General features: G+C 27.9%; 1 protein-coding gene across 2 annotated transcripts in view; it reads right to left on the bottom strand.

Annotated features, from left to right (window-relative positions):
* The window catches only part of LOC111636178 (GMP synthase [glutamine-hydrolyzing]-like), a 79,324-nt gene extending 62,284 nt beyond the window's left edge, over positions 1 to 17,040 (bottom strand). The window contains exon 1 of one of the 2 annotated variants that reach the window (XM_023381372.1): positions 16,926 to 17,040. The gene's annotated coding sequence lies outside the window, so the exon portion shown is untranslated. Of the gene's footprint in view, positions 1 to 16,847 lie in introns of both variants that reach the window. The other variant, XM_023381373.1, reaches the window with a different exon arrangement.
* Positions 17,041 to 24,350: the final 7,310 nt, after the last annotated feature.

Consider the following 24,350-nt stretch of genomic DNA (forward strand, 5'->3'; position numbering starts at 1 on the left):
ACTACAGTAGCAGCCATAGAAAATTGCATCACCCATAAAAGCCAATAAAAAAAATACTTTTAAAATTAAAGTATCATTTTGCTGTAGACTTGCAAGAAACCATTAAGACTATTACCATGCAATTCAGTTTTAAGTATTTTTTACGTTTAATTAAATTAATATCAAAAATGTCAATGTCCTTAAGAGGTTAATTAATTAATTGGCTGACAAAATCTACTGCAACAATGTTCTCTATGCTAAAGTGTGCACTTTTATAAGCAAAATGGAAATTTCTGACAGTTAACACACTGTGTACAAAGCCTGTATTATTGCTTTGAATGCTGAAGATTTATCCTCTTGTAAAACAGTGCAGAGAGTGTTTTATCATCTATCAACAACTGAATTGTGTGAACGTGAAATATGACATGAATATAGCAACATTGAAAGGAAAGCTGGTTCAAGAGGCAAACATGCAAATACACCATGTCAGGATAAACACTGGAGCATCTCAGCCAGCAAGAATGCATTACTAGTTCTTCTGAACTGAAAATAAAGTGGAAGTTGCAGACTGTTATAAAATGCACAGACAACAACTCATTTGAGCTATAACAGCATGTAGATTTGAACAGTAACATGCTGAATTCTATTTTTGAACGAATAGAAATTTTCAAATTTAACCTACCAGATCTGATAGTATTCCTATGTTAGGCATAGAAAAAATAGGGCCACTGCAGGTATTATGGAACCACCCCATTTCAAACTGATAATAAAGGCGAACTGTAGTGGATTGTTGCTGAACTGAACTAGGCAGACATCCATAGCAAGGGGAAAACCCATTTAATTCAGTTAAATGGTTTGCCATAGTGAATCAGCAAATTTGTTTTTTTTTTTCAAAATTCAAAATTAATAGAGATTACTTAATGCAGACAGTAAAGTTGCTGATGAAACAAATGATATGGTAATGCACAGTGCCAGCCCGAGGTAAGTTTTAGGATGGAGCGAGATCCTATTATGGCGCCCCCCCTTGTTGCCCCTAATTTATACCAGTGATGCATGCAAGTAGGGCCGTGCCGTAGATTTCCTCAGTGTGATGCAAGTCTTCGAAATGCCACCCCTTAAATGTTTCTGTATGTATTTCTGTATTAATCATAATTTATCATATTTAATATCTGTAAAAGTGAGTATGTACAGGTACAACACCATCTGTTGAATGTTAATGAAGATAAAATGTAGTAATAACATCTGTACAAAACTAACTATCAGTATTCAGGTTAAAATTTCNGTTGAGAGAAAAAAGTTCAAAGTCTCTAACGTCGGTGCACAAAAGAAGAACAGAGGTACAAAAATAAGCGGAGACGACACGAACACAACAGAAGTCTAGATGGGAGTCTTGGTGGAAGTCCTGTTGTCCTTGAATTTTGCGTTTTTATAGGGTTTTTGTGATCGGCTTCTTACTAATTGGATAGATCTTTCATCACTGTTTTCCAATTGGTCATCCATCTGTCTCCAGGTGTAAATAGAGCTTCGTAAAGCTCGCGAGAAAGGTCGGTTGGAGATGGTTTATCCGACACCATCTTTCTCGACTCTGATCTCATTTAATTGTTGACTATGACACCTACTCTTTTTGATATTTTTTTTNTCAAGACTAATTTTAATACCATTTTAATACTTATTTATACAATTCAATTTATAAATGCTGTATTTATATATTTGCAACATTTTCATATTAGTAGCTTGAATGTTTGATAGATAATTTTATCAAACTAACTAAGTTTTTACATTCATAAATATTGATATTGTAATTTTAAAAAATAAACAAAGATAAATATTTAACATTATTATTAAATAGTATATACAATTTTTAAATACTTAGCCTATATTTTAAAATTAGCTACATTTTATATTTTATTTTATAAATATTTAATTTAAACTATTATTCTTAGAACATAACACAATTTTCCAACTTACAAGTATATATGATTTTGCAAGCTAGAATACTTTACCAACTTATATGATAGCTTTTGTAGTAATTTTAAATTAAAGATTAAAAACTTGCCAATTAAATTTTATTATTAACTAAATTTTACAATTAAAAAAATTAAATTAAATATTCTTGTAGCAAACAAATCCACAACAAGAAATCTTTCAGTTCTTATTGTAACAAAAAATTAGGAAAGGCATACTCGATCCTACACTTAAATTTATTCGATTCCAGATTAATCTATTAATAATTATAGAATTACAGCAATGATGAAGTTAACAAGTAAAAGAATGACAATAAGAAAATATCGATTTGCTTTAAATAAGGATTAACAATTTTTATTTAAAGAAAAAATATCAATAAATAATTTTATAGCTTACTGGATAATCAGCTGAACAAAAAAATCAGTGTTTTGCTTTAATACTATATATCATATATATATAATTAGTAGTTCCTAAAAAATATACTCTTAACAAACATGCATCATACTATTTTCTACAGTTGCCAATTATTGATACAAAATACATTTTTGTTAACAATTAGGAAGTTAGGTATTACATATAAAATGTTTCTAACATTTGTGATGCAGACATTTCATATTGATTGGATATAAATTTCAGTGTTGAACCACTATTCAATTAATTTTTAATTTAAAAAAGTTTTTTAAAAATATGCATTAATCTATTTGATTGAAACTGATAAACACCATGTTGATCTCTATTAGTAATTCATACATGATAATGAGACATGTGACAAGTCCTTATTGCTATGACTTCAGCATAAGCAGATATGCTCAGAATGATTTACCTATGGATATTACTTATGTCAACATATGTAGGAAAAAAAATCATCTGACTCATGTTTCTTCCAAATTCTGCTCTCAAGTATTTTTTAACAATTCATTAATTTTTCTTTGAATGTAATTTGTGTCAGGCAGAATTAACAATCTAATTGCTATGATTTATTTTTCATAAAAATTTAATTTATGGAAAATAATACCAATTTATATTTTTTACATCAAATATTCTTTATAAATCATCACTAACTATTAATCCTAAAAATAATTACAACTAAGAACTAGTCTTCGCCACTCCTTCCTATTATAAGTTATATATAGTGAAGTCAATAAAATAATATTTAATTCACTTCTGAATCATTATAGCAATACAATAGAATAAAATAAATGCAAACAACATAAGCCTATAATATAAGAAACTAAATATTGATAATTAACAATACAAAAATAAAATATAAATAAATTTAATGCTAAAAATCTGTTTAATATCACAAGATTTTTTTTACATCCAAAATTCTTACTTTCAGCTAAAACAATTCAGATGAATTTCTGCAATGATTTTAAATAGTCTATATCTATTGATTAAACAGCTGCTTAATGCTGTTTATTCTTCATTATAATTATTTTAAATGTTTTTAATCTCAAATATTTTTGTATAGTTAATTAAAACTGGAATTATTTCTTGATTATAAAATGATGTTTATAAAGAGGGGAAAAAACTCAAATATCAAAAACATATTCAAATGATCATCAACATAACAGGTGTCTAATTTAACGCTTATATGTTAAAAGTTTTTGTAATAAACGATTAGCGTGCTGTCCATTATCAAAATATATTATATTAATATACAATAAAGTTTGCACACAGTAATTAGGAAAATGTAAGAAATATACAAATATAGTATTATAAATTAGCTAAACTATCCTTATTTGTCATCTTAACTACCATCAATTTCCCTCTTCCTTTATGTAGGAAAATAGCTATAGATACATTGCTGGCAGCCTTAAGAGTTATCAGGTACTGTACTATATAATTCCTTTAACTACAGATTGTTATACTCCATCATGCATTGATGAAATCAACTGGATTAAAATTCTGCTTGTTAGATCATGAATGTTATATTCTGATAAACCTAACAAAAATTAGCTGACAGTGTCCTTCAATATAGTTTGTTTAAACTGGTAGGCAAGTAAAATATTATATATCATACTTTTATATTTTAATTCTTTGGGAATCCAATAAAAAAAATTTAATAATAATAATAAATCAATTCTCTTGCAATAATTTTGAAAACTAATATAACAAACTGACTCCATATTTTAATTTTGTTAGAAAAAATTAATAATAATTAAAATTGTTCTGTTTGAATTTGTTTTAATACTTATTCAGAAGGCGGAATCAAAGGTGATATGCTTTGCTAGCGCAGCCTCGAGATGGTACGTGGGATGGGATCCCACGTACCATCTCAAGACTAATTTTAATACCATTTTAATACTTATTTATACAATTCAATTTATAAATGCTGTATTTATATATTTGCAACATTTTCATATTAGTAGCTTGAATGTTTGATAGATAATTTTATCAAACTAACTAAGTTTTTACATTCATAAATATTGATATTGTAATTNCTCATTTAATTGTTGACTATGACACCTACTCTTTTTGATATTTTTTTTCTAGTTTCGTTTTGCTTTCTAAACTGCGTCTTAACTTTAATATTTTAAATTTTCTTCTTTTATATCTAAAAGTTTGTTTTTCCCGTTATTCTTTATGAGCGCTGATGTCAAAGTCCGGTATCGCCAATTCGATACTTATATAATTTGCTTTCTTGACGATTTAACTTAACAAACTTTTTTTTTCTTATATCTTTCCCTTTTGCGGGGGCTATTTCTGGGGCCTCACAGATCGTGCCGGCGCTTCGAAGTGGACTCGCCAACTAAAACAGCGGTGCCTGCGGTGCCAACAGAGTTGTCACCGCAGGTGGCACCCTTGCCTGCGGTAGACGGGGTTGGAACCCCGCCCACGCGCGTCTCAACAGATAAGGCCATTCATATACTGGTCACACGCTTTCAATTAAAATATCGAAAAGTGAAAAAAATATTTTTTTCTTTAATTTTCTTTACCACTGAGGCGCTCCCTAGGACTTAGCGCCTGGAGCGGCTGCTCAGTTCGCCCTATGTAGGGCTGGCTCTGGTAATGCACATCTAATAAAAGTTATGGTAGACTACATTTTATAAGTGTGTCTGTGAATGCAAGGTAAAAAAATTCCTACAAGAGACCACACCAGATACATAAACTGGCAAAGTAATTGCCAATCTCAACCATGTTGAGAACTGTTAGCATTTTATGGGCATGAAAATTGAAGAAAACAGGCCTGAGAATAAAGAACAGGAATGATTAAAAGAGTTTAATATCACAAGCTTGATATAGAATACTTGAAGAAATTCATCCATTATATGCCAGAGTGCAGCAAAGATGCTGTTAAGGTTTAAAATGATCCTACAAATGTAAGGATCATAATCAAGAAGAAAAACTATACATATTATTGTACATTTTTCAGGTGTACTTATACTGTGAATCACTTTTCATTTGCTTCCATAACTTTAAATAGCAAGTTCTTATGACAGTGCTCATTAACAGTTCACATCATAAGTGAGTGTTAATATTAACTAAGTTAAGTTCAATGTATCAATGTATGATTACAAATTCAAATCATAGCCTAAATATGTTACTTTACACATCCGTTGAGCACTTTTTGATATAAATCATACATGATGCCATTTTCATGGTTACTACTGTATATTTAGTTGTTATTTATTATTACAATTGTATTGATTAAAATATTCCATAACAAGATTTTAATCAACACAAGAAAATCCGCATGTTTATAATTATGTATATCATAAAATTTACTGAAGAGATTATACAGCCATATTAAAAAGTTTGAAAATAACAGGCAATTTATTTTTTTCAGTACTAAAATAGACAGATAATAATTATAAAAACTACACACATAACCAGTATCCAGCAAGGAAAAAAAAATATAAAAAACTACATGAAAGCAAACATTTTCATTCTTGTTTCTTCTAATTCTATGTCATGACTTGGTGCATTTATTGACACTTGGCAAATAATTTCATCATCCACTTTTAATTCATACAGAGGAATTCATACTGAGGAATTCAAGGAAAGCTACGAAATTACTACAGACAAAAATAATATTAACAAGAACCTAAGCATTGACATTCATAAAAACTGGCTACAATTATTAAAACAGAATGTTCATACAGTCGCAGGCGAGGCTGTGTGCAGCACTCGGGGAAGTGACACATTACAAGTTACGAGGCATGCGGGGGAGGCCGTCAAGTCAGGAGAAGAGGGGAGGGGAGTGGGAAGTACTGAAGGTGCCTGACTGATACTGTATACACAAGTCACAACCTATCGATGTAACAGACTGAAGAGGGGCGAAAGCCCGAAACGCGTATCTGTATGAATTAAAAGTGGATGATGAAATTATTTGCCAAGTGTCGATAAATGCACCAAGTCGTGACATAGAATTAGAAGAAACAAGAAGAAGACACGGTTTCGACAAATAAATAAAATTTTCATTCTTGTTGAATGGTCATCATCAGGCTAACTTCAACACCAATGAAAACATTTGCTTTCATATAGTTTTTTATATTTTCTTGTTTGGTTATGTGTAGTGATTATTTACATATAACCAGTTTGAGTAGTTGAATGTATACAATAATATGAAATAGCAACTATTTTTCTATATTTAGTATTAATTAAACTGAAACAGTAGATAGTAAAGGGGATAAACATGTTTAAATATTTTTACGGACAATTTTGAATGAATCAGAAAATACAAATTTTTAAAATTATTACTACTATGACAAAAATTATCATACTAATACTTTAAAATTAGTACGAATTGATGTTTACATCAGCATTGCCAATGTGCAGATAATTACGCAATTTTCAGATATTTTTTAACCACAGTGGGTAATTTCAGAAATGATTTATCCCTTTTGCTTCTATTCCATTTTTTTTTTAAATCTCAATATGTAATTGATTCAAACATAATATTTTTTTAGGAATTATCACATCTATGTGGATGTGATATTTCCTAGAGAGTAACTGCATTTGAACTGATTACATACTGTATTGTAATTTCAGAAATTTTAACATTTGTTACTTTGGCATTGTACCAGTGGCATGCTGTGACATTTGATGATAGGGAAGCTGTGTTTCTGTAAGAAGCCAACTTCCAGGGGCAATCAGTTAATTGCATGTCAGTGATGGTCAAGGGTCCATTCACATTCGTTTGTTCAATAAGCTAGTAAAAACCGAAGACTTCTCTAAATGTATTTTTAATATCACAATTATATTCTGAATTGCTAGCCATGATATAAGGACTAAATTATAAATAAAATAATAAAAACTTATTTGGTGAAATAAAATGTGTGTGGATATACATACCTGGTACAAAATATTCTTCAATTGTATAAATATACTTTTAAAGAAAATTATAATTAAATATAGCATTGTAAAGAAACGTACATAAAAATAGCATAAAATATTCTTTACTTTTTAAATCTTAAAACAATCCACTTAGTCAAATAGCCCCCTACAAGTGGCTAACGGATGGAATCAGAGATGATCCTGGTAGGTGCATGCATGTGGGCTGCCAAATCCCGAAGGTGCTGATACTGGTCAATGTCAAATGCCTCTTTTGTCACATCACTAGTATACCTCAAAGGACGCAAACAGGGTTGTTGTAAATTTTAAACGTTTCTCACCATAGCTGTAAAAATCTAAATATGTTAAACTTAATAGTTTGTCATCATTTGTTTTCTAACTAATTCGTTTTATGACCAGGTGTTCATGGAAATTTCCAAAATTTACAACTTTTCAGTCACTCTCATTGAACTGGAAAAATTTCTGTCTTTATTTCATCTAACATTACGAAGAAATCAGTCCCCACTGTACTTGGCAAGAGATTGGTTCAGTTAAGCTTTTGCTTAAGTAAAATTCTGGCTCTTTCAACAGGGTTTTATTTATGTCCCTAATTACATAATCTCTTAATTATTTAACTACTTCTTAAGTAGAAATAAGTTGAAACTGGTTACTTTGTACTTGAATATTTGTAATCTTGGGAAAGTAGTGGAAAGACAAATTTTTATGACAACAGATATATAAATCGTAAATTTAAGGAAAATAAATTCTAGAGCTTTTTCTGTACCTGGTGCATCTCTCTCATTCATTAAATTTAGTTGTAAATGACGCTGTCGAAGTAACGGTTAATTTTTTAACATTATACAAGAATTGTACACTTTTTTCCTGCATCCCCTTATATACGGTGCATACTACATCATAATATCACTAGATTAACATTGAAAACTGTAGTAATACAAGATGGGAGAGCAGAATAAATATATCAAATATTTTAATGGATTTTTTTTAAAATCCCTGTCAACTGTACAGAACTATCATAAAAACATACCAGTAAACTCCTATTGGTGGGTTAAGTTATAAATCTACTCGTGATTTATTCATTCATTCCACCACCGATATTCAAATATATAATAGCAATCTTATTGTTTTTTTCACGTGTAGTATAGAAATTTGTAATAAGATACATAATGCGGTTATAATAAAATATTAATTTTAATTAATTTAAAGTACATTAAAATATGAAAATAACCGCACAATATGTATTTATATTTTAGAAAATACAAGGGAAGCAGCACTTCCACCACTTCCAAATATGGCATATAAGTTATAAATCTACTCGTGATTCACATAATGGGCAAGGGCGGCCTGATATATAGCAGGCAGGCAGCTAAAAGCCTAGAACTGGTCCTGGATAGAATCATTGGAAGCATTGTATGTGTAGCTTGTATATCTTCCGTAAGGATAATATTTGGGAGAAAGGAGGGAAAATATATCGACGATATAATTATCCTTTGGAAAACTGAGCCGGATATAGAACATTTTATGGAAACAATGAACAATAACCCATATGGCCTCATAGTGGAAATGGAACAACACAGTATAGATAAAGTACACTTCTTGGATATAGTCATAGAAAAAGAAAGAAAGGGCGGTACAAACTTATGTCTACAGAAAACCTACAGCGGTATCAACGTATATACCATATGAATCATGTGACCCATTTTCTTATAAGATAGCAGCATTTAGAGCATTAGTAGAAAGAGCTTATATGCATTCTTCCACCACCCAAGCCCTCCAGCAAGAATTAAATTACATTAGGAAGATTGCTAAAGAGCATGGTTACAGCAACATTATAAATAGATTGTGTAAGCAGCACCGGCGTTTACAGAATCTTGTAGAAGAAAAAGTAGAAGTACAAAATAATGGAAATGAGGATTGCATAGAAAGGGTATGAATAACGTATAACCCGCATCTAAAGGCAATGTACGAAAAAATTGCAAAAGTAATGGAAATGAGGATTGCATAGAAAGGGTATGAATAACGTATAACCCGCATCTAAAGGCAATGTACGAAAAAATTGCAAAAGTAAAGGGAATTAAGATTGCATACAAAAGAAACCCAACCATTTACAGTTTATTAAAGAACGGGAAGGACAATTCTGACTCAAACAGGCTTCCAGGAATATACAGTATTCCATTAAAAGATAACAGATGGGATAGGCCTTTAGTGTATATCGGATCCACCAAACGTTCATTGGCTACAAGATTAAAAGAGCATAAATCCGACATTGGACATAATAAATGCATGACGGCCCTATCTACGTATGCAACAAACCCGGGCATCACACCTATCTTCGATGAAGCGCACGTTATCTGCACCACCCAACACCAGGGGCAACTAAGAACTTTGGAGGCAATGGAAATCTTTAAAGCCGATTGCAAATCCGCATGCATTAATTTCAAAGAAGAAATAAATCTCTCTGCAGCATGGCAATTTTTAATTGACGATAAATCATAATATATGTTATAAGATAAATTTATATGAGGTATTGCACACAACGAATCCCCATTGGTAGAAAATTATATTTGAAATAGCATGTGCATTCCACTTTTGGAAAATGGCACGTTTCAAATTTTTAAAAACATTCGAATTAAAGAATCCAGTTATAACGGAAGGTATAAAAATAAGCCTGAAGAAGATCCAAGGAGGGGAATCGAAAACGTTTGCCGATTTTTAAAGAATTTTACACCGGTTACTGGTTAATTGTAGATCATTGTTTAGTTGAAGTATAATGTGTGTTCTATTCAGTAAAACTGCATTCATCATTAACTACAAAAACAACCACTCATACCTTCAAATTTTATTTTTTCTAACATTTTCAGTTATTTTGAATGCCCTTCCCCAGGATAAAAACCAATGGTAATTTAAAAATAAGAATGAAAGCTGTCCTATGGAACAATTTGCATTTCAAAATTTTAATGCTTTAGAATCCCAATCACTTGATTGCACGTTGAACTTCCGCATAGATTAAAAATAAATTGACACATGCAGTCAAACAGTTGGAATTCTAAAGCATTAAAATTTTGAAATGAAAATGTTAGATAAAGTAAAATTTGCAATGCATTTAAAGGTATGAGTGACTGTTTTTGTGGTATGTCTGTTCTGAGAAAAGTTCAACATTACAATCTCAACAGAGCTCAAAACTAGTAACACAAACTAATCTCTCTCCTTTCCTAATCATAAATTAATAGGAAAAAGTAAGCTAGAGTTTTCCTAGTGCAATGCTCTTATTCAGACAATTTATTTTCTATTTTCACATTTAGTGAAATTTCTGCAAACTTTTCTGTCAATTATTCAGCTTTTACAGAAAACTACAGAAAAAAAGGAAGTGGCAGCAGCAGCAGCAACTTTGATAACAGTTGATAAATATTTTGCTTTTAATAATAACTTGATAAAAATTACAATTTTAGACAAATTCTTAAATGACCTAATTCAAGAATTATTTTATTTTCCATTGATTGTGAAATTCAGTATGTGGTTATGGTGTATGCTTTATACTTGCAAAAACAATTAACCACATATATCAAAGGTTACCTGTATTAAAGGTAAAATGCAGTATAAAAAAATCTGGGGGAAGGTCATTTTTTGCCAGCTCACCATACTTTCCCTCTGTTGTAACTAGGGTTTCTCATTTCCCGGTCTTTTGTTTGTCCCAGGATTCTGGGATAAAATTAATTATTTTTCATTTTTTAAAGTAATTTAATACGTTCTGCAATCTCCAAAATCATACAGGTATACCTTGCCTTACATCGGTAGTTGGTTCCAAGAGAGGCGATGTAAATCGAATTTACTTGTCTCCGAATCTACTTGTCACTAGGCTAAACCATAAATTACCATTCCTGGTTCTGTACTTTATTTATTAATGCATTTTTAATAATATATGGTTAATAAAGATCTATTTTAAGCTTACAAACAAATAAATTTTAGTTTTTAATATAGTACAGAAAAAAGTAATCTGAATTTACGAATGCATGTACTGTAAATACAGTACATACTTGTAAATGTATATATTTTAATATGATTTTATTTTCTTTAAATGCTTTTCTAGTGATATTATGACTTCATTATTTGTGGTAGACAGACGTAAAGTCGAATAAAATGACTTAAACTTGATTTTTATTTTTCCATATACTTTTTTGACAAACAACGTATAATCGGGAACGACATAACTCAAAATGACGTAAGTTGAGGTATACCTGTATTAATAATGCTGTGTAAGATATATATTAAAAAAAAGTACGTTTACCTTTGAATTATGTAGAAATTTTCACAAGTAGAAAAAATTTATTAAAGTTTGCTGGAAACTGCCTACAACAACAACAAATGCTTTGAATTGAATTGAAAATTAAAAAAAATAAAAATAAAAAATGAACTTAGGTTTAGATCAAACTTCTAACTTCAAGGGTAATTTTAGTTTTTTTTTTTTTTTAAATTAAAACAATACAAAATATTATTGTAAATTTTTATAATAGGATTTTAAAAAGTAAAGATGGCTAATACTCCAATCACTTGATCTGGTTCTTATTTAACTAATGAAAAGTCCTGCTACCAAGAATGCCCTTTCTGATTCAATTCATGTGGGTGGAATCGTCTTTAATGCATTTAAGAGAAGACTGATATTATGTGTTTTTTTACCTGTAGCCTGGAAGATTTATAGTTCGTTTTTGAGATTGTAATACTTCTTTTGCTCTCTAGTATTCTTGAATTAGTCTACCTCAACTGCTTTAATAGAAACATCAAGCTTATAGCCCGATAATTTGGCAGTTCGTTTGTCTTTAATAATCAGGTTTATGAAGAAAAATGTCATACTTGCAGACTTTATACTTGTTTGTATCCTTGCCCAATTTGCACAACCTGCTGTCATGCAGTTGTTGAAGCTACTGGGCATAGTTAAAAATTAAGACAGCATAAGTACAATTATTCCAGATATTACAGGTTCTGACAAGTAAAATATTTTCAGTGTCCTGACACAAATAAGCTATGTATTGATTATTGACCACTTGTGACATACCAAAACAAGCAAAAATTTAAAAAACTAATAAGTAGGTTTAAAATTAATAAATACAAATGTATTCTGACAGTTTATGAGTTAATTATACCTTCTATTTGCAAAATTTTCTCAATCTTAACACAAAATAAGAAAAAAGTGAATTTTTAAGAAATTTGTGGAATTTCCTGGAATGAGAAGAATTTTCCAGGTTAAAAAAAATAATAAAAACAGGATCCCGTTTGAGAAACCCTAGTTGTAACAGCCGGGAAAGTAATATATTATAACAAAAACTTTTAACATATAAGCGTTAAATTAGACACCTATGTCACTAAATTGACGAGCGCTTTCGACGATATACACTTTCGTCTTCTTCAGGTCATTAGAACCTTTTTTGAATACAAAATTTTTAAAAACATTCCAATCTTAAATAGCAAATTTGGAATGATAGCAACGGTAGAATATAAACAGATATTTAAATAAAAATATGCGCGGTAGAATATANCGCTTATATGTTAAAAGTTTTTGTAATAAACGATTAGCGTGCTGTCCATTATCAAAATATATTATATTAATATACAATAAAGTTTGCACACAGTAATTAGGAAAATGTAAGAAATATACAAATATAGTATTATAAATTAGCTAAACTATCCTTATTTGTCATCTTAACTACCATCAATTTCCCTCTTCCTTTATGTAGGAAAATAGCTATAGATACATTGCTGGCAGCCTTAAGAGTTATCAGGTACTGTACTATATAATTCCTTTAACTACAGATTGTTATACTCCATCATGCATTGATGAAATCAACTGGATTAAAATTCTGCTTGTTAGATCATGAATGTTATATTCTGATAAACCTAACAAAAATTAGCTGACAGTGTCCTTCAATATAGTTTGTTTAAACTGGTAGGCAAGTAAAATATTATATATCATACTTTTATATTTTAATTCTTTGGGAATCCAATAAAAAAAATTTAATAATAATAATAAATCAATTCTCTTGCAATAATTTTGAAAACTAATATAACAAACTGACTCCATATTTTAATTTTGTTAGAAAAAATTAATAATAATTAAAATTGTTCTGTTTGAATTTGTTTTAATACTTATTCAGAAGGCGGAATCAAAGGTGATATGCTTTGCTAGCGCAGCCTCGAGATGGTACGTGGGATGGGATCCCACGTACCATCTCAAGACTAATTTTAATACCATTTTAATACTTATTTATACAATTCAATTTATAAATGCTGTATTTATATATTTGCAACATTTTCATATTAGTAGCTTGAATGTTTGATAGATAATTTTATCAAACTAACTAAGTTTTTACATTCATAAATATTGATATTGTAATTTTAAAAAATAAACAAAGATAAATATTTAACATTATTATTAAATAGTATATACAATTTTTAAATACTTAGCCTATATTTTAAAATTAGCTACATTTTATATTTTATTTTATAAATATTTAATTTAAACTATTATTCTTAGAACATAACACAATTTTCCAACTTACAAGTATATATGATTTTGCAAGCTAGAATACTTTACCAACTTATATGATAGCTTTTGTAGTAATTTTAAATTAAAGATTAAAAACTTGCCAATTAAATTTTATTATTAACTAAATTTTACAATTAAAAAAATTAAATTAAATATTCTTGTAGCAAACAAATCCACAACAAGAAATCTTTCAGTTCTTATTGTAACAAAAAATTAGGAAAGGCATACTCGATCCTACACTTAAATTTATTCGATTCCAGATTAATCTATTAATAATTATAGAATTACAGCAATGATGAAGTTAACAAGTAAAAGAATGACAATAAGAAAATATCGATTTGCTTTAAATAAGGATTAACAATTTTTATTTAAAGAAAAAATATCAATAAATAATTTTATAGCTTACTGGATAATCAGCTGAACAAAAAAATCAGTGTTTTGCTTTAATACTATATATCATATATATATAATTAGTAGTTCCTAAAAAATATACTCTTAACAAACATGCATCATACTATTTTCTACAGTTGCCAATTATTGATACAAAATACATTTTTGTTAACAATTAGGAAGTTAGGTATTACATATAAAATGTTTCTAACATTTGTGATGCAGACATTTCATATTGATTGGATATAAATTTCAGTGTTGAACCACTATTCAATTAATTTTTAATTTAAAAAAGTTTTTTAAAAATATGCATTAATCTATTTGATTGAAACTGATAAACACCATGTTGATCTCTATTAGTAATTCATACATGATAATGAGACATGTGACAAGTCCTTATTGCTATGACTTCAGCATAAGCAGATATGCTCAGAATGATTTACCTATGGATATTACTTATGTCAACATATGTAGGAAAAAAAATCATCTGACTCATGTTTCTTCCAAATTCTGCTCTCAAGTATTTTTTAACAATTCATTAATTTTTCTTTGAATGTAATTTGTGTCAGGCAGAATTAACAATCTAATTGCTATGATTTATTTTTCATAAAAATTTAATTTATGGAAAATAATACCAATTTATATTTTTTACATCAAATATTCTTTATAAATCATCACTAACTATTAATCCTAAAAATAATTACAACTAAGAACTAGTCTTCGCCACTCCTTCCTATTATAAGTTATATATAGTGAAGTCAATAAAATAATATTTAATTCACTTCTGAATCATTATAGCAATACAATAGAATAAAATAAATGCAAACAACATAAGCCTATAATATAAGAAACTAAATATTGATAATTAACAATACAAAAATAAAATATAAATAAATTTAATGCTAAAAATCTGTTTAATATCACAAGATTTTTTTTACATCCAAAATTCTTACTTTCAGCTAAAACAATTCAGATGAATTTCTGCAATGATTTTAAATAGTCTATATCTATTGATTAAACAGCTGCTTAATGCTGTTTATTCTTCATTATAATTATTTTAAATGTTTTTAATCTCAAATATTTTTGTATAGTTAATTAAAACTGGAATTATTTCTTGATTATAAAATGATGTTTATAAAGAGGGGAAAAAACTCAAATATCAAAAACATATTCAAATGATCATCAACATAACTGAAAAAATTAATATATTAACATAGATTCTGCATCTATGTTGTACTTAAAATAAAAAGTTTTATGGGTTTTTTCCTTGCATTAAAACTATAAAAATTTACTTTGTAATTTTAATTTAATAATAATAATAATAATATATTAAAAATTGAGGCAAACTTTCTACTTCATAGATAGAAATGACTACATAAAACTAAAAATTATTTTTTAAATATCTAATTTATATAAAATTTAAAATTCACCGAGTAGCTTTAATAATTTAAATTTCAAAATTTATCTCCAATGAATGATATGTTTATCATAATTAATACAGTTTAACAAATTCAATTTTATTACAAAAATACTAAAAAAAAAAAAAAATTTTAGGTCTACAGAAAAAATTAGAAACTGTATATAAAGTCAAGTTAAATTTAAAGTATATAATAAAAATGAAGACTATATGTCTACATGCCAAATTTTCTATTAAAAACCATTTCAGATTTTTATTAGAACACTTTATAAGCTTCTTTGATTAAAAAAAAGTTCTTAAATTTAAATAAATCAGCATATAAAACTTAAATAATTTATTCATATCTTATGAATTATAAACTTGATTGAATTGAAGAATATTAATAGCATAATTTTTTAAACATATTTTAATTTTGTTTTAAAAAATTTGATCTCCACACACTAAATAGACAAATAAATAAATATTGAAACAATTTGAACATAATTATCATATATTAAAATTAATTTTTTTTTTTATATATGCAGAAATCAATTTTATAGTATACAGAATAGCACACATTCCTATAAGCTGCATTATATAAGAAAGTAACATGAATGTTATGTTATTACAGCTTAGAACATTTGTGAATTTTCAAATATCAAATCTAAAAAAGGATGTAACAAAAGAGGCAGACCATATAGAGAATGGATTGATGACGTGAAGAAGTGGTGTCGAGCAGGAATCGAGAAACTTGGCAACGGATAGAGAAAAATGGAAGGAAATAGTGGAAAAAGCATCGGACACCGACGGGCAACGAGCCTGCGGTTAACGATGAAATCTAAAAACCAAAAAAATATGACAAAATTCATAAATTTTTAAAATTAAATCCTGTAAAGTGATAAAAAAGGATGAAGATTAATCATAAATATTAAGAAAAACTCTCAATAATTGCAATGATAAGTCAGCCAATAAAATATTCAAAATAACCATAATCCAAGTGTAAAATAGAAACAAAAAAATACATTTCTTACCTATTAAAGCAGAATATTTGCCTCATATTTTAAAAAAAATACTTAAAATTTCATCTAAAAAAACATCAAATTATAAACATAAAGCAAAAAATAACAGTTAAACTGATTAAATATAGGCATTTAGATCGATATTTGAATTATTATTAATGTATAATTATTATAGGATGATAAATTATATATAAAATTTAACTGATTTTCTAATTATCTTCATTTTAATGATGATGATATGGTGTTGAACCGGCGACAAACCTACCAAGACAAATCTTCAATTGCTTATAACTCACGTCGATAGACACAGACTTTAACAGTCTCGTCGTTTCAAACTTCTTACCGTTAACAGTGAGATTTTCGTCCTTTCTCCTTTAAAAATTCTTTTTAGAGAACGCTTCTATATTTTTTTTTTTTTTTTTTTTTTTTTTTTTTTTTTTTTTTTTTTTTTTTTTTTTTTTTTTTTTTTTTTTTTCCCCACATCCCCCTGTTTTTGTTTTTTTTTTTTTTTTTTCCCCACGATGACCAACTTGATCTAAGATGGTTCCGCGCCGAGAGACAAGATTAGACAACTGAGCATGCGTAGTTCATACGGATTTTGGAAGTTGTCNTCCTTTCTCCTTTAAAAATTCTTTTTAGAGAACGCTTCTATATTTTTTTTTTTTTTCCTTTTTCTTCTTTTTTTTTTTTTTTTTTCCCCACGATGACCAACTTGATCTAAGATGGTTCCGCGCCGAGAGACAAGATTAGACAACTGAGCATGCGTAGTTCATACGGAGGTTGGAAGTTGTCGAGTCGATATGATGATGATTGGTTAAAAATAATCGTGGACGATTTACTCAACGGTTGTTGATTAATTGTGCTAACGGAGGTCAAAAGAATGGTTATTTATATAAAATAAATTTTTCTATTGTTAATTTCCTTGTTGTTAATCTTGTATGTATAAGATGTCATACGTTAAAACAAGTGGTGGAAGTTTCGCATTGTATTTCGGGATTGGTATATTGGATCATATGGAGTTATATCTGTCGCAAACGTTACCAATTTTAGCGCTAAGGTTTTTTTACCATTTTTGACGTATTAAAGGGAAATAAAGCTATAAATTCATCCATAACTCAATTATTAAGAAAAGTCATGCTTCACTGATGTACATTGCCTGTTTTTTTTTGTTTGTTTTTTTATGCGGACATGAGAAAAATGTTTAATTACTTACGTAATTCTTCAATAGCGAAAATACAGTAGTGACATCAAAGCTGTAACTGATTAGATTTGTATTTTATCAATTTCGTTGGACGTCATTATTAAGAAATCTTTTAGAAAAAGTCGTATGATGTTCAAATGGCTGATTATCCAAATAAAAATGTTGATAACTTATCGATTATTTACGTTGTAAGATAACGAGTTGTTAAGTGTATTTGCAAATTTACTGTCTCTGGGTGCTAAATTATCATCTGTTTAGCAAAATATTTGGTTTGTCTTAGTTTTTGCAGTGAAATTTGGATAGTTTTTTTAGTTAATATTAGGAATGTTATTTGCAAATTGGCACAATTACACAATATATAGCCAAATCTAATCAGTTTTTAATGGTTACATTCATAAATGAGTGGGTTACACCGAATAGATGAAGAAAAATTATTGACTTTTTCCATTTAATGCAGTTGGTAGCGTAATTAGAGCTGATATTAGAGGGAGCCAAATTAGATCATTTAACCCTTTACTACTGCCAGAGTGTAAAACTCTTATTATATATATGGTACAGTACATAAATATATCTAAGTGCATTTTGTCACATCCACATTTTTTCTTGAACTTAAATTAAGAAAAAAATCAAGAAGACCCAAACCCTCAGATATCTCCCTAGTTATGTATGCCACTGAATGCAGTTTATAATATTGCAACTGATAAATGGATGTTGCAACATTCAGAAAAGCCAATAATAATTTATGAACTTGTAGCAAGTGAAGGATGTGCATATAAAAAAATAGCTTTCAGTAATAAATAATTCCTTTTTGATTATATTAATAAAAAAGTGATTCTTCTATTTGATCTTGGTGTAAAATGTAGTTAGTTACTTTTTATTTAGATTTGCTACTGATATAAATGATTGTAACTTAATTGATATTAACAAGTCTGCTTTCAAAAAATGAAATCATCCATAAGCCAATTGGTTAATAGTAATTCAAATTTAGATATATACTTTAATTTGAATTTAGCCTCAAATGTGTATGAATAATTTCAAATATTTAGTAACATACAGTAAATTAAATCATAATACAGACGTTTCTGATTTAAAAAATAGGAATAATAATTTAACATAATTAATTCTAATCAAATTATTTAAGTCTAAAAGATTATCTATAAAGTGAAATTTAAAAAAAAATTTAAACTATAGTGTTTTCTTGAAATTATCTTGTGCACTTTTAGCATTTTGTAGTCCATCACTTACCATTACATTCTTCTGATACTATTATTATTTAATCTTTATGCAAAGTAACAATTATGAATGAAAACTGACAATAAATCTTGTTAACAAAGTACAGATCTCAGTAACAGATAATCATATCGATTATTTTATACAGAATGCATGAAATTACTTCAAGATATTAGTTTAGACTTAGACGTACCAGAGAATTCCAGAATTTAGCAAAAATTTAAAAATTCTTAACTCTTAAAGTGAGACCCATCCTTCTTGTATTTACTTGATAAAATGATCAACTTTTGGGATAACCCAAAATTAAAATGGGCTAAATAATATATGACAGCATTTTAACATTACTGAGAGTAAAATACACTCAAATATCCCAAAATTTTTCACTCCTAGAATGGAAATGTTCCAGGATCAACTCTGAGTTGGGAAGCTTAGCATAGATTAGTGATGAACAATCTCTGGATGCTGGCCATAAGGGAACTTTGCAGGCTTCCAGTTGCATGCATCAGCTTTGAATTTTTTCTGAAGGTCTTCATTAAATATGCCACACATTTTTTTTCTTACAAAGTTGAAGGCTTTAAGTCTTCCAAGTATCAACATAATCCATAACCACCAATACACTAACTATTAAAATAATGTGTGTTAAATGATATGCAAACTAGTAATACATAGTTTATTCTCATCTTTTCACTGGTCAAGTTCAGTTTTAATGTCCTTTGTGACAAATATCAGTTTAATTAGGGTTGCATAATGGCACACGTTGGAAACTGGAAAATAAAATTACATGACAAAAGTCATGTAATTTTATTTTCCAGTCTTCCATGTAATTTTATTTTCTAGGTTTGTTGTGACTGCCTTAGATTCATTTCAAGTTTTATTAGACAAAATATGGAAAAGTAATATTGAAAGGAAAATCATTTGTTTGAATGAAGCAAAAACTTTTTCAGACAATTCTCGGCATAATCTATAAACTATTATTTAGTATTACTATAAAAGTTAAAAAACAAAAAATTATCTATGAATGTATGTTTATTTTCATGACATATCATCATCAAGGTTTAAATAAACCCCTCCAGAAATATAAAACTTTAAAAATAGTTGAATGGATCTGATTTTGTTTCAGAAAATAATTTAATATCAGATTATTATGATAGCTCCTTGAATATACAAACTTGTTATAATTAATAGTAGTTTATTGAAGAAAATGTTAGAAATTTTAAATATTTATGGAGATATATAAATAGATTTTAAACCTTAATTAATATCAGGTATTCCAATTATTTTGCTTTTTTTAACAGTAAAATTATTCTACTGCAAGATAATTTCCTCCTTAAAATAATGCATTAACAAATTAAAATTTAGAGTTGTCTGTTGAAGGTACATTTATTGATCCTACATGACCAAGACAAACTATAAAAAACAATTACAGAATTGATATTTGTTCTGTTTTGTCACTATTGAACTTCAGTTTTTTAATCTTTTTCCATAATAAGTAAAATTCACTTTAATTATTACAGCAGTGTGACCAATAATGATTTACTATAATTAGTTACTTTGTTTAGATTTCTATGATTAATAGAGAATTATTGTTTTTATTAGAAAATTCCACATACCAAATTTAAGAAATAAATTTTAAAATAGGCTATGTTTCCTGAGATAAAATGCAAGATTAGAAGAAATAATATTGCTTTTTCTCTGTATCTGAATTATTAATTAAAAAAGAAAAAATGTAATAATAATCAAGTTTTGTATAAAGAGTTGATATTTAGGTCAGATACAAACGTTGAATGAATAGTTATGTTCATTTGTGAAATGGCAAGTTATATGATTAGAATTAACTAAAAAACACCACTTGTAATTTTTCAGTTCAACATTTAAAACTGCAAGTTACTGAACACTTAATCAGTTTATAAGATATTGATTAGACAAATTATTTACATTTGTATAGTTATTTTCATATTAAAACTTATTATTAAATTAAAAACATAAATAAATAATCATGTAAATGTTTTAAAATATTATTTAAAAGTTTTCAATTACAGTATTTAATTAATTCTTTGTAATTCAGTAATACCAATTTCATCATTAGCATATTGTAAACAAAAAATTGTTTATGAATTTTGATAGATTTGAAAATATTTGTTTTTTGTACTAAAAAGTCAGTTTAGAACCTAGTTTAATATATTATGCTAAATTTTTCTATTAAAATGACAATTAAATTTTGTGATATAATTTATACATTTTTAATGTTAAAGTATTTTTAAAAGTTGACAGAAAACATCTTTAAAAGAAAATAGATGAATAATTTATATTAGTTGCATATTATACTTGTTTAATTTGTTCTAACCCTAATCATTGGTTTGGAAATCAAAAATTTTTTCTCGTAGTAGCTTTTACAACTGATAAATTATTTGCTAAACACTCCTCTTGAACTCTTACAATAATCTTATCGGAGATGGTCGAAGATAACTGTATCAACTGATTATGAAATGTCATTGTTTAATTTTGAAATATGATAAATATTGATAAGAAAAAACTTACCGTATTACAAAAAATACAATTATAATAAATAATTATTATTTATTGATTTTTCAATCAAAAATTAACTTTATAAATTTTATCAGAATTTAATGTGCATTTAACTTAAAAATAATGTTTGGAAAAGATAATGTATAAAAAAATAATTTAGTCATTTAATTAATTCCAAATATCTGTGTCTATTAATTTATTTGCTTACTATCACTTAAGAGAAAATTTATATAAAACATTACTAGATTATTTGAAATAGAAGATTCAGTTTATATAAAAAATGCAGCATTTATTGCAAGAACAAAGATAACAAATCTTACATTATTATCAAATTTTTTACATATGGTATATATTCCACACATTACATACAAAATCCAGTCTATAAAAATAGTTGATGCAACAAAATTCTGTAAAATGAAAACCCATATCTAATTTTAATGAAAATTAGAGAGCCCTCCAGGGTTTTCAAAATTTATCATATTTTTTTCAATATTTAAACAATAAAACAACAAGAAAAATAAACAAAAAACAACAATAATACATTAGTATTCAAATGATAAATATCAAATAATGATATTTGTTGTTCACATTTATTACGCTGTATAAATAACCTGAATTTCTTATTTTAAATTCACTTATAAGTAAAGTGTTTAACTTAAATGTGTACCACCTATAAAAAACAAAAAGACTACATCACTATTGTACCCAGAAATTTTTTTGTTGGTGCTCACTTGTATACAAACATAAATATATTATTACATATACTTACATACATAATTTTAATATATTAAAATAAATCCAATGTTAATACAAAATTTCTACAATTGATATATTTTTCAGTGTTATATAATTTTGTTTGTATCATTTTTTATTATTAACTTACTATTGTTTTTGAACTCCATGGAGAAGCATAGTCCTCTTGGCTGCATTTATGGGCATATTGTGTATACAAAAAAGAGACAGTACTTCAAAATTTAAGTATGCATGACCATCTAAAAATTAATTTTTTTTAAACTTGTAAAATGTAACTGCAGATATAATACTAATTATACTACTAATTATTATGAGTAGTTACTGTAATATATTATAAATAAAATATATATAAACATATGTGTAAAATAATAAATGTGTGTAATAAAATATAGTATTTCTAGTGCATCCAATTTTGTTACACAGCAAAAATCAAAATTATGATGTTTTATCTTACAACCAAACATATTAAAAATTGGTGACATCATGAACTTAATGCAAAGTACTTAAAATTTTAACTAGTTGCAATGGAAACATTTTCTGGATTATTTAGTATAATGACAGAAAAATAATTTTGTCATTTTAATATTTTTATCTGTCTTTATTAGTGTACAAATAGTGCAAATACAATCAATATTGAATATTTTAAAAAGTTTTATAGTAAAGTTTATTCTAAATAACTTATTTTCAATAATTATAGCATTCATTTTATTTTAAAAATAATTAAAATAAAGTATGAAAAAAATGTTTATTAAAGAACTTCAAAATTTTAACACACTTTCAAAGATGCATGATAGAAAAGATTAATTATCATTCATTATTTTTATTAATTCATTTTGTATTATTATTCTGTAACTTTAAAATTTTTAATAAATTTGATCACTTTAATTGTACACACAACACTTAACACCTCAATACTACTTCCAGCAGTCAAAAGATTTTAATATTCTAACGTTTTCGGCCGTCTTTTAGAGGCCCTCTTCAGGATGAAACATTAAAAAACAGTTCTATCTTTTGAAGGATTCTAATAATCGAATACAGCTGTGTTCCGAACTTTTAAATATTTAAACGATGCGTAAGATATAAAAATCGTTACGCTTACAAGACAAAAAATTATTTTAAAATAACGCTATACATAAATTATTATTGTAGAGTTGTGAAAATTAGCGCTATGTAAATACTGCTATACATTAAATATTATTAAATAGTTGTGAAAATTAGCGTGATGTAAACGCTCTGATTTCTTATACATAGCAGAAAGATTAAAAATAATTAAACTTCCGATTATTGTTGTGCCTTGTGGCAATGTAAATAATATTTCCACGATTGTGGAATCGGAATATAATCGGAGTTAATGCAGCTTCCCTTTATGGTTTCTCTATAAATCTCAATAGCCTCCAACGAGCGTAAGTCGTGTCGGTCAAAGGCCCTATGTAAAAGAGTAGCCTCATCCCAACATGGGGAAACCCCGGGCTCGGTAGCATACCGTGCTAGAGCCGTATTATACTTCTGCTTCGACACATCATATTTGTGGTCCCGTATCCTAGCCTCCAGGGATCTGTATGTGGATCCAATGTATGTTATCCGACGATTGAAACGTTCGTCATTCAAAGGTATACGGTACACCCCCGGCGCTTTTTTGTCATCGGACTTGTCCTTAGCATTAGATAAAAGTCGGAAAATATTCTGCTTTCTCTTATATGTTAAGCGCACATTCACTTCCTTAGCGATTTTACTAAAAATTCGATGAAGGGATGGTTCGTAAGGTACAATCACCCGTTTTTGCTGTGTATCAATAGTCCCCGTGTTGGTGGTAGTTATTGTAGATTGCTGCATGGTAGTAAGCCTGTCTATTAATGACTGTTGGAACCCATGTGTCGATGCTGTACGTTTGATGTTTTTCAGTTCTCTGTAAGTATCGGAAGTTTCAGAGCAGTGGGAATAAGCCCTTGAGACTAGGGCCCTAAAAGCTGATACCTTATACGTCCACGGGTCCGCTGAGTTACGAGGTATAAAGAGAGGACAGTATGTTGGTTTGCGGTAAATGGTCGTGGTTATATT

Source organism: Centruroides sculpturatus, unplaced genomic scaffold (genome assembly GCF_000671375.1).
Source record: "Centruroides sculpturatus isolate CEXI.00-Female unplaced genomic scaffold, Cexi_2.0 scaffold208, whole genome shotgun sequence".
NCBI classification, from domain to species: Eukaryota; Metazoa; Arthropoda; class Arachnida; order Scorpiones; family Buthidae; genus Centruroides; species Centruroides sculpturatus.